Source organism: Lepus europaeus, chromosome 5 (assembly GCF_033115175.1).
Source record: "Lepus europaeus isolate LE1 chromosome 5, mLepTim1.pri, whole genome shotgun sequence".
In the NCBI taxonomy this organism is placed as follows: domain Eukaryota; kingdom Metazoa; phylum Chordata; class Mammalia; order Lagomorpha; family Leporidae; genus Lepus; species Lepus europaeus.
The window spans coordinates 76497458-76512036 of NC_084831.1; positions in this window are offsets into that span (position 1 = coordinate 76497458).

Sequence of the window (14579 nt, forward strand, 5' to 3'; positions counted from 1 at the left end):
AAAAGGCTCCAAAATCTCCAAATTCTCTGGCGCCTCACTTTGTGTGAACCTGGGATTCAAGAAATTGTAGCCTCAGAAATATGTATTTTAGTAAACATTTCTTGTGATTTTTATGCTGGCAAAAATAGTTTACCATCTTAGAAATTACTTTCTAATGTTTAATTTTGTCACTCAGAAAACCCTCCCCTCTTGTCATTTTCCCTCCCGTCTAACAGCTTGGGGCTAAAACTAACAATGTAGCGTATAATCAGCATAAAGGTATTAAATTGTTAAATATATCACTGCCCTGTGTATGGTAAAAGGAATGATACAAGGCACAGCTAGGAAACGAAAGTCACAGAACTGTATAGACCTAAATGTGCTTTACACTTGATAAGTGCCTTTGTGAGTGTCTGTTCCCTGATAGAACAAAAGACATTTGTGGAGAAAATAAAAAGTCATGGTCATTTAAATAAGAAATGGTAGAGGGCTACACAGGAGAAAGCTTGTGGCAGAAATAGGCTGAGCTTTGATAATGATGTCTCAAGTTAGACTATGGAGAAGATTACGGAAGTGAAGCCTTAACAGTCATTGAGGCTTCTGAGACATGAACTACAGGCAGTGTGGTGCTTATCTTTATGCTACTGTGACTGATAATATCCTTCAGTAGAGTGGATCTCTGTGTGTCAGGCTCCTTGACTCAGCTGTCTGATGCTGTCACTCCTCAAGAACTGGCATAGACAGTCGCATTTGCTTTGCAGAAATTCCGACTGGTAAGTCAGCCCCAGGCAGAGTCTTTCTGGGAACTGAAAGTGAACAAGTGATGTTACTGAAAATTCTCAGTGCTTCTTAATACTGAAAGGCCTCCAGAGAAGTGTACATTCAGGAAGGCTCTGCAGCAAATGGCATGAGAATGACTGATCATTCCCCTTCCTATACCAGGAAGAAATTTTTGAACTGTTGATCTCCCACTGCTGCTTAAAACCCTTTAACAGTTTTCTGTTCATATTAAAGTGATGGATGTAAAGACTCTCAAGATAAAATAGTATAAATGGGGGGTTTTCTGTTGTGGTATAGCAGGTAAAGCCGCCAGCTGCCGTGCCAGCATCCCATATGAGCAATCCTGCTCCCTTCTAATGGCCTGGGAAAACCATCAGAAGATGACCAAAGTCTTTCATGTGGGAGACCTGGAAGAAGCTCCTGGCTCCTGGCTTCAGCTTTGCCAGGCACTGGCCATGGAAGCCATTTGGAAAGTGAACCAGCAGATGGACGCGCTCTCTCTCTCTGTGTTTCTCTCTCTCTCTCTGTCTTTCAGATAAGTAAAATAAGTTTTAAAAAAGAAAAAAAAGAATATAAATGATGTGAATATTGTATAGCTCTCTAGTTCACACTTTGTCCCCCTTAGTTCCTTCTTGGGGTCACCACTTAGATCACTCATAGTCCCTCCTGACATGAGGATTTCCCACATGTGATTATCTATCTCTAACCAAGAATGCTTTTTTCTCTCTTCTTAGTCAAGTTCACTTTCACCCCCTCGCAGTCATATTCCATAGATTACATTTTATGCAGTCTTACAGAATTCCTTGGCTACAACAAATCTTCCTGTATTAGGGTTTTATGCTACTGAGCATCTCTCCTTTGTAGCCATTGTTAGAGTTAAACTTTTATCATTTTTTATGCATGACTCATTGATGATTCATAGAATGTAAACTCCATGAAGACAAGAGACCACATGTTTCTGGTCAAGCTTGCTTTGCCAGTGTTTACTGAAATGTCAAACAAGTAGAAAATTTTTAATATATATTGATTGAATAATATTGTAGAACAACAGTGGTGCTGCCCCAATGAACAAATGTGTCTGTAGTCACTTAAGCACTTAAAATAAAAGTCAAAGTGTTTTGGCAGGTGTACATGGCACAGATTTACTTAGGGTGCTGCAGCTCACTGTTCAGAGACAAATGTAGAATCTGATGTCAGTCTTTAAGGTTGAGGGAAGGATAGGAAACTATCAAATCAGCAGTGATTCTTGTGGAAATTTATTCTTCACCACGGTTTAGAAATGAAAAGTAGGGAATGAGTTAACATTTTGATGGTAAATTTAACCTTTCAGATGCCCTGGAAAGGGGGCTTAATAAATTCTGGCTTACTTAAGATTCTTAGATATTATGCCATTTTAATAAAATAAATATTGCAGACAACTAGATTCTCTGTAAATTTCAGTCATTGTTGAGAATATATTTTGAAATAGTCATAATTTTTTCCTGATTTAATAAACACAACAATAATGTATGTTATATGAGTATAACCTCTTCTGATGATTCAGAATATTATGATGCCTTGTGGTCATCCTCTAGATAATAAATAGTTATTATAAGAAATGCAGGTGTAAGCGATTGCAGGTTGGATTCAATGCCCATTGGATATAACTTAAAAATTATATTTTATCATTAAATGCATTTCTATAGCTCCTTTTTGTCAGTTAATTTGCCTCTACCACAAAAACAGAGGTCAAGATAAGAAATAAACCACTGAAATTCTGGAATTTTAATTTATTTAACAAGTTGAAAAACAACATTTAGGAAGTACGTGGCATTATTTATAAATACTAATTATTCCAATATCTAAATTATTCCATCTGGGCCTAATAATGGAAATCAGACCTGAAGATATGTGTGAGTGGTTTACTTTCTGATTAAGATTGATCTATACAAACACACACACACATAAACATAGGTGCTAATCAACATGAAGGCTGTATTTTGTAAATTGTGATATTAAAAGCTGTTTTTTCATAAACAAAGAAAATTGCTTATGAAAGATCAATTTTTTTAAATTTTTTGAATAAATGTGGTTGTAAAAGTTACTTTATTTTTTAAAGATTTGTTTATTTATTTGAAAGGAAGAGTTTCAGAGAAGCAGAGGCAGAGCAGAGAGAAGTCATCCATCCTCTGGTTCACTCCCCAGTTGGCCACAAAGGCCAGAGCTATGCCAATCTGAAGCCAGGAGCCAGGAGCTTCTTCCAAGTCTCCCATGTGAGTTCAGGAGCACAAGGACTTGGGCCATCTTCTACTGCTTTCCGCGGGCATAGCAGAGAGCTGGGTCAGAAGTGGGGCAGCTGGGACTGGAACCGGCGCCCATATGGGATGCCAGTACTGCAGGCAGCAGCTTTACCTGCTGCACCACAGAGCCAGCTCCTGGAAAAGTTACTTTAAAAGTGCATCACAAAAATAGGTCTCAGGATGTTTTACCACTGAATCATTTCAAAAGCAAAAATAATAAATATAATGAAAAAAGTTTTTATTTGGCAAAATTTAATATAACAATATAAATTATTTAATGAGAACAGGTAACATCTTTAGGAACTAAGAAAAAGTCCTTGCCAAATCAAGCCTGAAAATAATCAGAAGATCTCAGTGATAAATTACAAAACATTTAATATTTTACTCACTCTGGGGAAATATTTCTACATTTTATATCCAGGGAAATGGAGGATGTTAAATGTATTTGGATGAAGAATAATGTGAAATGTTTTTGCTAATTTTGCCTTCACTGAAGAATTGTTTATTTTAAAATAGAACTTCAAAGTCCTAGAAAAAAAATAATAAAACATTGTTACTCTAAGTACAGCAAGCAGTCCTATAAATGAATGTTTGTGATACAATCCTTCTTGATAACAAAGACTTCATCCCTTGTTATTTTGAAAACCAGGGAACATTTTTGGGAGGATGACTTACTTAAATAAATATTCTCAAGGCAAAGAAGGAAGGTGACCATTCCTAGGGCTATGTTACTATCTGCAAAGTGGATAAACACATTTCTCCAGTTTTCAACCTTACAGCTGAGCATTCATCGTCACAGATCTCACAACGGCTCAGTTGCCTCCAAGGAATGGTGAGTTTGCCTCGTCCAGACATAGAAAGCTATACAACAATTATATGACTACCCTCAACCATTAAAAACACCAGCAAACCTCATTTTGCTTTAAGAGTTCTATTTTTTTGCATTTTCTTTTTTTGCTATATATTTTTGCATTTTCTTTTTTCCTATATATATAAAGAGAACGAATTTCATATATTCATATACACAGTGTTAAGAGCATAATGACACTTCCAAACCCACCCCCTCCTTCTTTTCTTATTTTTCTTTTAATTTTTACAGTGACATACTTTCCATTACTTATAATCAGAAGCTTAACGTTCTATTAAATAAAGAATTCAACAAGCAGTAAGTAGAAAACCCACTTTTCCTCGAGAGTATAGACAAGGGCTGTAAATAATAATCAAATCTCAAAATGTCAGTTTTGGCCACATACATTGTAAGACTTGTACAGGAGAATCTTTTTAACCATGCAAGATTATAATGCTTGATCTTCTAAAATAATAATGACTTCTAGAGTCCACACATCAGCACTTGTTGTTTTAATTCTAGTAGAGTTTTCAACTTCTCACTTGAGGATCTCTCCTCTGTAAAAATTCTCCCCATCTTGGCACCTGAGTTCATGTCACATCCACTCCTTTCAAGACTTAGGTGCAAGTGGGCTTCTCAGCCTGTGCTCTTTCTCCTTTGACATATTTTCCCACACAGAGAAAAATTTCAATATTGTTCCCTTGTTTCAAACCTTCCAGGAACTTCTCCTAATAGTAAGAAGGAAATCCGAAGCCTTTGCCAGCACCCGCCAAACTACATTCTGCCCGTCACACTCCCTCCCAATGCGCCTTCACTCTGCTCCTTACAGCTGCCAACTTCCATCCTTCTTTCTGGAACAATCTCAGAACTTAACTAGCCTCCAGCACATCACTTATGTTTCTGCTCCACACCATCCAAGACTGGCCTTCCTTGCCATTCCACATGCGATAGTAAGCAGGCCTGTCACTGGTTATGTTGTTGGCCTGCAGTATTTTCTTCATAGCCACTTGTATTTATTGAAACTAATGTTATTTAGATTTTTTTAATTGTTCATATCCTGAACTAGAATACATGCTCAAAGAATAACAATTTTAATCTATTCTCAGAATAGCACATGGTCCACATTATACTCTAAGTAGCATTTGAATATTGACTGTGTGTCAAGCAATGTCTAAGACCTTTATAAATATGGTCTCATATAAACTCAAAACTACTCCAGTTTGATAATAATAATTATTATTACTATTGTTATCTATAGCCAGCATCACACAACAAGCAAGTGGCAGAATGGATATTCAACTTTAAATAGACTGGCTCCAGAGCCGGATTCTAAAACCATTATACTATATTACCTAATTTTAAGAAAATCACAGTATTTTGTTATGGTTGAAAAATCCACTGATACTAATAGCAGATTAATAACATTATATTGTGAGCTCCCCTGGAGAATATTATGCCTTATTCCAACAGAGTGCAAGCACAACGGTCAGGAGCTGAGAGAATGAATGAAAAATTATGTATGTGTAAACAGCAATCAACAAACTCATATCCTATATAAAATAAACAAGTGTATTTTAGTCAGATAGCCACAGTGTCTGATTATAATTGGTGAGAACAATGAAGTACACTAGAGTTAAACTGAAAAACAGATAAGCTTTATTCTCATGAAGGTCTTCAGAATATACATGAATATTAACCCATAACCATTTATACATATATTTATTGGCAGAAGAATTCCAAGAATATTGCTTTGAAATTTAGACACAAGAAATTATAAGATTGTTTAGAGAAGCTAGACTAAGACTAGAAAGGATTGCATACGGGTAGTTTGTAGTGTGTGTGTGTGTGTGTGTGTGTGTGAATGTTTGTGGGGATATAGAGATGGACTACAATTTGATTTTATTATGAACTCCAGACCTGTGTCATAAATTTCCTTTGACACTTGGGGCCCTCTGACCCTAATGTGCCAACATTATACAGTGTAGATAGAAGCACTGAAGACTTCATCTGAATACATGAATATGTGAAGAAGCCAAAATATGCCTTGTGTGCCTTAATAGCTAGGGGGAAAAAATCTATTGTATTTCTCCAGACTCTGTAATTGGCAAAGGTGCCTCTCAGACTAGTTAATACAAAAATATAATATTGGCTAAACTACATCAACTAAGGGAAAGGCAAGATGAAGTGCAGCATCACTCTACCCTAGGACGTCTTAATCAGGTATTGAACCACCACCAGTGTTCTTTCACAGGCTTAGATGTTTATTTTTCACATTGTGCTGTTGTCATTTTTATCTACTAACAAAGGAAAGAGAATATTGAGTACAAAATTTGAAATATATGCCCCCAAACATTTTTTTCAAAATAGTTGATATGCCCATAATTCAAATGTAGCTAAATTATTTCATCACTTTAGCAAGTGAGTTTTTTTTCAAGAAAGAATTTTAGGCAAAATTTTTTACAAAACAATTTTTACTTAATGATATAGTAATGCTATCATCAGCATTTTTAATTCTTTAACCTAATTAAATAGAATTCTCTTTAACTTTTCAACCAGAAATATGGATTGAGCACAGTATATACATAGTAGTGAAATGATTTTAAAAGATAAAGTAATATAAAAAAATGTTTCAATAAGAAAAATACATTCTCTCTGCAAGGTAGCAATTTCAAACTATCTGTGTGAAGAATCAGGTTCTTTGTATATTTTTTCCTCCAATCCTTCAGAGATGATATTTTTAATAAAAGGCAAATTACTACAAAAATAAAATTTAAAAAGAAAGACATTAAAATGCAAATTATTTATGTTTACATTTAATGAACAGTAAATTATATTTTAGTAAAAATAACCAGAAGGAATAATAATAGTAGAAAAAATAGAACTGTAACAACTCAGCAAACTGCTCACTTAAAATATGTACATATTTGAAGAATCACTATTATACCTATTTGTCTTTCCTCAGTTATAACCAAATGAAAAATTGTGCGTAAGAACAATCCCAGATACTGTTTTTGCACATTTGGAATCAGCAGCTTGTATATCAATATTTACAGTTTTTAATGTGACAGATAAACTTACTTCTTACTTCCTCATTTGCCTAAAATAAGATCAATGATTTTTTAAAAGTTACTCTTCATTTCTGTACTTATTTTAAAATAGACTATAACAAACAGTTAAAATGTAATAAGGAAGAAAGCCTTCTATACAAATTCTTGCTGCCACGGCCTCCCCATCTCCGTTCTCTGGCTCCTCAATTCTGCAAGACCATAAATCTACAAGGATTTCTCTGGTGCTGTCAATTAGAAACTCCTCCTGTAGTTGTAGCGATCATTTTGCTACCCTTATCTCATAGAATCATATTCACATTTTCTCTGTTGTTCAATGTCTGAAAAATGTTTGTTTCGTGTTCTTCCCCATGCCCTAGTTTTTGAAGGAAGGATAAATTCAAGTTTGTCTGGAAGCCAACTCGTGCATTTCACAAACATTTTGCCATGTTATATCTTCATTGTTATTCACTCCAAAATATTTTCTAACGTGTTTTGATTTGTTATTTGAAACTTGGGATGTTAAGAGATATATTATTTAAATCATTCAGTTGTGATTTTTCAAATTTTTCTTTTCTTTACTGATGTCTGGTTTAGTACCATTCTCATAACATAAATGCATATTTCATTCTTTGGCTATTGTTGAAGCTGTCTATAAATTAGCTTGTGGTTTGATTCCATACATGTGTGCTTAAGAAAATATATTCAGCTATTCTTGGATATGAACTCATTAGTTCATGTTTAAAAATTTAATTATTGGCTGGCGCCGTGGCTCAACAGGCTAATCCTCTGCCTTGTGGCGCCAGCATACCAGGTTCTAGTCCCGGTTGGGGCACCGATCCTGTCCTGGTTGCCCCTCTTCCAGGCCAGCTCTCTGCTGTGGCCAAGGAGTGCAGTGGAGGATGGCCCAAGTCCTTGGGCCCTGCACCCCATGGGAGACCAGGAGAAACACCTGGCTCCTGCCATCGGATCAGCGCAGTGCGCCGGCCGCAACGCGCCAGCCGCGGCGGCCATTGGAGGGTGAACCAACGGCAAAAGGAAGACCTTTCTCTCTGTCTCTCTCTCACTGTCCACTCTGCCTGTCAAAAAAAAAAAATTAATTATTCACATATTCTCTTTTTTGTTTGTTTTCTCTATCAGTTTTAAAGATTAATATGTTAAAGGATTACAGATTTTGTCTTTTCTCTTTTTTGATCTGTGATAGTGAAGCTATTACAGTGGATGAATACTGATTTGGTACTGGGGTATCTTCCTAATGGATTGATGCTTTCATGCTTTAAAGTGTTCCTCTTATCTCTACTCATGCTCTTTTTTGGGAATCTACTTTGCCTTGTAGCAACAAACAACATCAGCTTTCTCTTGAATATTGTTTTAGGCTCTATTTTTCTCATCATTTCACTTTCAACCATTCTATATTCTTGTATTTAAAGTGCAGGGCATGGCTATATTGACCATACCATGATAATCATAATAATTTACTTGTAGAATTTAATCTATTTTTAGGATATTTATTTATTTATCTATTTGCAAGTGAGAGTTACACAGAAAGAGGGAGAGATGGAGAGATAGCTTCTGTATATTGGTTAACTCCCCAGATGGCTAAAATGGCCAGGGTTGCACCAAGCTGAAGACAGAAGGCAAGCCAAGAGTTTCTTCCAGGTCTCTCATGTGGGTAACAAGGGCCCAAGCATTTGATCCATCTTCTGCTGCTTTCCTGGGTCACTATTAGGGAGCCTGATCAGAAGTGGAGCAGCTCAGACATGAACTGTTGCCCATATGGGATGCCAGCATTGCAGGCGGCAGCTTTATCCATTATGCCACAAAGCTGGTGCCCAAATTTAGTCAATTTACATTCCAGATCATAATTGACTTAACTGTAGTTATGTCTTCTGTCCTACAATTATCCATTTTACTTGTTTCCAACTAAATTTGATTTAATTAAGATTATTAGAACTTGTCCCCCTTATGTTAAAGACAATATTAATTACCTACAACTATTAATATAGATCACTACAACTATTTTGTAGTGATTATCCTAGAGATTATAGAATTCCTTTTACAAGTGTTACAATCTAAAACAAGTTGTTATTTTATCACTTCCCTAATTCTTTGGTCACTCATTCATCTTTGTTTCCATACTTGATGACTTGGTGTGAGTAGGTACTTTTTCTTAACTGTGAATCTCCAGAATGTAGAGCTACACATCACGTATTTGTGGTACTTAGTAAACAAATACTTGTTTAATGAATTAAGTGTATTTGACAAATATCCAAATATCATCAGAGTATGCACATTTTAGCTCAGATCTTCAGAAATTTCACTTGACATTAATAAAATAATGTAAATTTCTAATTTACTCAGAAGTACCAGTGACAAAGAAAAATATTAAGCTGGGTAAACCATAATATAAACAACAAGCTTTCTTAATAACTGTGCAACATTTTGAGTTCATTAGCTGCAACAAGTGTACCATAGTAATACAAAATGTTAATAATAGGGGTAATTGAAGTAGTAGGGTGAAACAGTATATTAGAACTTTGGACCTTCTGCTCAATTTTTCAGTAATTTGTTCTTAATTTTTTATAAATCTAAACTTGCTCAAAGATGTAAAGTCTTTTAACCAGAAAATATTACCTTTATATATTTAAACAATATAAAGTATTGTAACATAATATAGATTATAATATCACTATTTAACAATAACTCTTATTTATTAAGCTGGACTAACATATTTGAATGCTTATTTTCACAGCTATAGTTGGGATTAGGATTCAATAAGACAATAAGTTAGAGAGGTGAAGTGTTATTTCCTGTACATTGTGATGATGGGAGGATAATATGTTTTGGTAACACTTGGCAGGGGTAAGCATCCCAGACCTGGGTGTATGACCAGAGAAGATCCCATGGTGGTTGTGAACCTGAAAGGAAACATGAATGATGAGCATGTATTTATGAGCAGGGACTTGGGACTAGAGAAAAGAAAGACTGGAGTATCAAGCATGATCCTATATCAGTGACTGAGTTTTAACCCAGAGCAAGTGTGATTTCATTGAGAAACTGTAATGTGGATATAACATAATCGAATTTTCTGTTTAGAATGATTACTCTGAAGTCTACAAAGGGGAAAATAGATTAGAAATAGACAACAACAAATGCTATCACAGCAAGGAAACAATTTATGAAGCTTATCTAATCATTTTGGTAAGAAATGATGCCATTCCAAAGTAGAGCATTGTCTATAGGAATAGAGTAATGAGAATTTCGCAGTACATGAGGAAACGAATGGATTGTATGTGAGTTGGGAGACATCCAGGGTCATCCTTCAGTCTCTTACTTTTCAAATGGGTGGATGGCCTCATTCCATTAACATAGAGAGGGGAGGAGAGAAGATTGAATTTGTGAAGTGGAATTGGAAATGAATTTCCTTTGGGATATCTCTAGAATGTGCAAATGGAGACCTCCAATTGGGAACTGGATGTGTAGATCTTAGCTTCTATAAGTAATATAAGGGGAGTGGGCCATGGAGAGAGGTTTGGGAATTGTCCAACTTCCCTTGTAACTGAAGGAGGTGAAGTGCGAGAATAGGCATGTAGCACTGGATACTTTCTCTATTCCCATAGAAGTATGGAGAGCTAATTTCAGAAGTACAGTGAAGAATAAACAGATACCTTGCAGTTGAGAAGCTTTATACATTTTTATATTGCACATTTCTCTTTGACGATGAAGTGACTTTAAAATGGAAGCGCGTTTATTTGTAGTGGGCACTACATCTTTTTGAAGCTACAAGGACACTTGATCTAGTCTTCAGGAGGCCAGCCCAAGGACCTTATTATTTTCCTAATGCCGAGAATGTGTATACACTCATGAAGCCAGAGGCAGCTTCATGAGACATAATATTTTCTTTTATAATAAACAATGCAGAATGATCCCTGTACTATCTTGAAGTTAAATTAAAATATAATACCTATACATATAATTTTTAAGTACCTAGGTAATCTCTAATCTTTTCTAAATAAATGCTCAGACATAACAATTCCAGCCATGTAATGACACATTCAGATACTTGAATCTTTGTATAAAATCATGATGAAGCTACAGCTACGGAAGAAGGTTGTTATAAATTTCAGAACGGCAATATATTCTATTAAATTTGTCCAGGCCTTTTCAGTGCCTGAAACTTTACCTGGAACATAGTATATGCTTGATAAGTAGTTAATTAAGTGATTGACAGAATGAACCTGAGTATTTCATTTCCACTTAAGTATCACTAGCAGCATTGCTGTCAGAGATATGATTCTTTACAATGTGGTCAATTCTTAGTGAAATTTCCAAGAAAATTTCTCCCAAAAAATAAATTTAAGCATTATTATTATAGTAATTGTTATTGGTTAAGTACTAAGCAATGGAAAATATGTTACTAATCTGAGATAACTTCTTAAAATATTTTAATGTTAAATACTTGAATCAGTAATAACAATTTGTTTGCACTAATTGATCATCTAAATTATGGTATTGATTGTGCATATGCACCTCTAAATACTAACCCTCAAAAATGCATTTACTAAATACATTTTAAATAAGTGAATTCTTGCAACAATTCTGTTCTTTAAGTATTTTACTCTATTTTTTTAGAAAATTAATTGTCTAAGAATAATTGTCTAAAACATGGAATAATTCTATGTTCTAATACTGATATTTAAAGTAACAGAATTACATGCTTTACTTCTGGAAATATTTATTTTATCCAGCAATTAAGAATGTTTAAGACAATGTTGTAAGATTACCTATATTACAGAGAAGGCATAATTCCTACCACTGATATATCTCCCATGACCAAAATAATAGGGGCAGGGGTGTTGGGAAAGGGCTATTGACAAAAGGAATGGGCCCAAGCTACCTGAGATGGGAGCAACTGGATGGATAGATTTGAGAATGCTGAATCCCTGATTTTCTCAAGGCTTCTAAGATTGCAGAAGTGGACCACATCCTTTGCTAGAGGATGACAGACCTTTACAAAGAGACCTTGAAGAGACCTCTACTGGGACGGATGCTTCACAAATGGTGATTGGTCTGTTCAACATTTATCCTCACCTCCCCTTGTAATTTCCAGACTAGCAGCTAGTATAAAGTTCAGTACACTGTTGTACTTTCTTTTTGTTGTTTTGTTTTGTTTTTTCTTTGTTTTTTTTTTGACAGGCAGAGTGGACAGTGAGAGAGAGAGACAAAGAGAAAAGTCTTCCTTTGCCGTTGGTTCACCCTCCAATGGCCGCACCACGCTGATCCGAAGGCAGGAGCCAGGTGCTTCTCCATGGGGTGCAAGGCCCAAGCACTTGGGCCATCCTCCACTGCACTCCCAGGCCACAGCAGAGAGCTGCACTGGAAGAGGGGCAACCGGGACAGAATCCGGCGCCCCGACCGGGACTAGAACTCGAACTCGGTGTGCCGGCGCCGCAGGCGGAGGATTAGCCTATTGAGCCGTGGCACTGGCCTGTTGTACTTTCTTTGGGAGAAAAAAATTCTTGCAACTGTGTACTGACCTGACCCAGGAATGGGTTTTGAGGTATAGATTCATGGGAGGAAGGACGTTGGGTACCTCACAAAATTAAAGGCTGTTTAACGGAGAGTTTGTAAATATAGGGAACGATTTGGTGACAGTATTGAATATACTGGAAAAAGTACCTGGAGTTTTTCCTAATTTGCTGGCGGATGGCTGTTTGAAGCTTGGGGGGAAATGTTATTCTCCAGTAAAAGGATGAGGATGTTGGAATTGCCTTGGCAAAAGAGTGTACAAAGGTTCAAAATGCTAAGAAAGGTGGGCATGCATTTATTCATTGTCTTGCCCATTTTCCCAAAGAGATCCTAGAGAATTGTCCATTTAGTAAATCACTAAAGGAGGAGCTATTGAGGATGGCACCTATAGTGTGTACTTTCTAAACCAGGGTCATTAGAAAACCTGGGAATGGCAAACAGGTTTACATTTTGTGCTACATAGTTATCTATAATTTCTAACCAAAGTGTATTATAGAACCACTTTCTTTATCATAAAACCTAACCTCACATATGCATCTTAAAATAATATTTTTATGTTATGTTTGTGAAAAAGATATCATCAGAGATCAATTGTAATAAATATGCAATAAAAACAAATTATTCACCTAGAAAAGTGAACATTAATACTATAATACAAGTTTCAGAAGCAAATGATGGATATTGTGCTTCTCTTTCCAGCTTTATTTTATCTTAATGATTCTTATTCTGCTTCCGATATTCCTTCACTCACTAACTGTGAGTGTGAATGTTTGTGGTTGAGGGTGTCTACATTGTTCACTAAAAGAAGAAAAATGGAGCACATTCTAGAAAGAAATGCATATAATGAGTCATTCCAGTCCCTTTCATTGTGTTTCTTACCTGTATGCCACTTTATGTCAAAAAAGTGATTTTGTGGCATTTTACTTTAAATGTTCACCCATTCTGCTTAAGTGGCTATACTTAAATGAAGTTTAAGTACTCCTGAAGTTGTGGAAGCATTAACAGTCAAATGGGCCAATGCTTTCCATTTTTCAATATGTGGGTAGTAAATGGTATATGTTTACTGAGATGGGAATCGCCAGCATATATCCAGTGTTCTTCTCAGGGCATTTCAAGGTACACATTTTATTAACTTTACTTAATAATTTTAACTGGTTACGGCTTCTGTTAAAGTGACTTTTGTTTTACTTTTAAAATATTTACATATTTATTTGGAAAAGTCTAGGGAAACAGTGAATTTTAAAATGTCACCCATATTTTCATAATCTGATATTAATCCAAGTGTGTTTTGTATTTGTATCTCTGTTCTATGTATATATTTGCTTTTTATAGTTAGTATACTCACACAGCTCTTAAACCCTTTCTTTTACTTATTAAGATTATATACATATTTTTTTGGAGTTAACTCTTCTTAATTTATGTTTTATGACCTCATAAGAACTCATTGAATGCATATACTATACATTACTTCATCATGATACTATCATAAACATGAATTACCTGGGCTTCTTTATAGAAACAGAATTTATATATCGATATACATAGGTTCTCAAAATGGTTTGATTTAGGATTTTTCAACATCACAATAAGATTATCAAGATAAGGAGACTACATGTGACTGTGGATGCTGAGAAGTGCCCCCATGTGCCCTGTGTTAGCTGGTGACTGAGGAAAGTCAGTGGTTTGCTTTCAGGCCATGTTCAAAGGCCTGAGAACCAGAACAATGGTACAAATTCTAGTGCAAGTCCAAAGACCTGAAAACTGGAGAGTAGATGTTAAGAGTTCCACTCCAAGGTCAAGAGAAGAATAATATCTCCATCTCCACCAGTCAAAGTCAATGCTCCCTTTCTCTACCTTTTCACTCTACTCAAGCCCTCAACAGACTCTATCATGTCCACTAACATTGTGAAGGGCAGAAGGCCAATACACTTCTTTTAGCCCACTGATTTGAATGCTTATCTAATCTAAAATACTCCCATGAAAAAATATGGGAATACTTGACCAAATATTTGTGCAACACATGACCTAGTCAATTTCACATAAAATTAACCATCACAGGTTGTTTAATTTCTCATTATTCAGAATTTTTCTCATGATCAGCATTTTTACCTATTGCATCAT